The sequence below is a fragment of the Chrysochloris asiatica genome, unplaced genomic scaffold (assembly GCF_000296735.1).
Source record: "Chrysochloris asiatica unplaced genomic scaffold, ChrAsi1.0 scaffold00022, whole genome shotgun sequence".
Classification (NCBI taxonomy): Eukaryota; Metazoa; Chordata; class Mammalia; order Afrosoricida; family Chrysochloridae; genus Chrysochloris; species Chrysochloris asiatica.
Window position 1 is genome coordinate 23,943,122 of NW_006408540.1, and position 2,390 is coordinate 23,945,511.

Consider the following 2,390-nt stretch of genomic DNA (forward strand, 5'->3'; position numbering starts at 1 on the left):
CAAACTTTGTCTCTCATACTTGGGACATATTGTCAGGAGGGACCAGTCGCTGGAGAAGGATATCATGTTTGGTAGGGTGGAGGTTCAGAGAAAAAGAGGAAGACCCCCAGTGAGATGGATTGGCCAAGTGGCAGCATCAATGGGCAACAATTGTGAGGTTGGCACAGGATTTGGCAGTGTTTTGTTCTACTGTGCATAAGGTCACAATGAGTCGATACCAACTCGATGGCACCTAACAACAACAGCTTCGGGATTTACACTGTAATATAACAATGGTTTCATGTAGTGTGTTTATCATACATGTGCCTAAAACAACATTCTAGGAATGGAAGAACAAGGTGGTTGGGAAAACAATTAGGCAGGTTCACATGGGCTTAGTAAATTTGTATTGAAAAAATACAATTTTTTATTGTTTGAACTGAAATCACCACCCAGTACTTGAAGCCTACCCTAAATAGCACCTACAATCAAGGTTACCTCACAAGCACACTGCTAATTCAGCAGGGAAGCAGGTTACACAATGCCAGCAGAGACCCTCCCTCCCCCAGAGTAATGAGAAGACAATGTGCTAACTAAGAGTTAAAGTACACTATTACATGTGAAATAGTCACTCCTACCCTGCCAACAAGCCACGGATGCTAGAGATAACTAACCACAGCCTTACATAACTACACTGTTCATTTGTAATTTTTTTAAAGAAAACCTTTTGCTTCATGCCTGTAATTAACATAAAATAAGTAATTATTTGTCTTTTATTTAGGAAAATAATCATGCTAAAAGCAAGTTGTACTTTATATAGATTTTCAAAGAAAAGATTGATTGTGTTTTTTGAATTAAAAAGGAAAAAACTAAAAAATAGGACATTTTCCAACTTCATTGACTCAAACCTTGTGGAATATAATAGCACTTCTAAACTAAAAACACACACCAAGAATTAAAAAATAAGAGAATCTCCCAGTGGGACCTTCAAAAATTGGCTTTAGGTGGTTTTAGGATTGGCTAATTCTGTCCTAATTGGTTGTAGCAACAAAGAATACCAAGTTATAGTCTGAGGTGTCTCCAAGTTCCCCAAGTTCAGATTTGAGAGACTCTGCTGGCAACCTTGGACACATGGTCAGCCGAGGAACACATTTGATTAGCGGGCAATTGTAGTCTGGTTTCCTCTGGACACATGCACATGGATAAAAAAAATGCCTTCCTTCAAAACCTGGGGGACGGCATCCATCTCCGAGCCCCTCTTCCCTAGTCAGCCACCCTCTAAATAAAGTTGTGTTTATTTTGCCCACCAAGAGCCACTTTGGGTCTAAGAACCTTTATTTGTTCCAATTATTATCCATTTGAAATGTAAAATGTGTGTTGGGTCTGAAATCCCCGTTTTTCCCACCTTTACAAGTAGATAGAGGCCAGGTTGCCACCAGGCGAGTAACAACCTTGAAACAACAAGGCTCTGGGATATAGGGATTGAGATATGGTTGGAATGGGCAAAAGGGGACAAATAATGTTAAGATGCTTGGCTGTCTTTTGAATCTTAGTTTCCCTGGCATGCCATTATAAAATAGACACTTGAGGGGGAGAGAAAAGAATAGCTTGAAATATTCCCATAGAAAGCTTGTAAGTCTGTCTTCTGCCTTAACTGATTTGCTATTGTTGTTAAGTGCTATCAAGTTGATTCTGACCCATAGCTTCCCTGTATAGGGTTTCCAAGGAGCAGCTGGTGAGCTTGAACCATCAACCTTGCAGGTCAAACAACTTTGCAGTCTAACGCATTAGCCCACAGAGCCACACCAGGACTCCTATAACCTAAAACAGGGCTACAACATGCCCAGTGAAGGAAGCTTCCTACGGAGCCTCTGCACGACATAAGACCATAGGTAGAATCCTGAACCCCATCCAGAATCTTGAGGTGGGAAATTTCCACTGGAAAGGACAAGCAGAACAGCCTGGAATAGCTAGAAGAACAGAAAATACTTCTTGAAAGAAAGACTGACAGGAAAAATACAAAACAATAAAGGCAGTCCTACTGATTACTACAAGAACAAGCAAGTTGCTCGCCCAGGAGACATCAAGGCAAGTGGTCAGGTCCCCTCAGGGCAAACTCCCTTCCAAAATTAAAATTCAATAGGAATACTCAAGCAGAAGTGAGCTGTTTGTCACTGTTAACGGGTAGTGAGGGAAAACCAGCAATGAAGATGCAAGCTAAGCACTACAACATTCAATAGACTCCTGTGAACCTGGGTGGAGACCTGGTTGGCCAGAAGTGTAGCAAGACCTGGGAACTCTTGGGGCCCAGAGTCAGTGACATAGCCACAGAGGACTAGAGTGGAGATTGAAGCATCCAGCTGATAAGAAGAGAGGGCATATGCACAGGAACACCCACACTTGCAGATAAT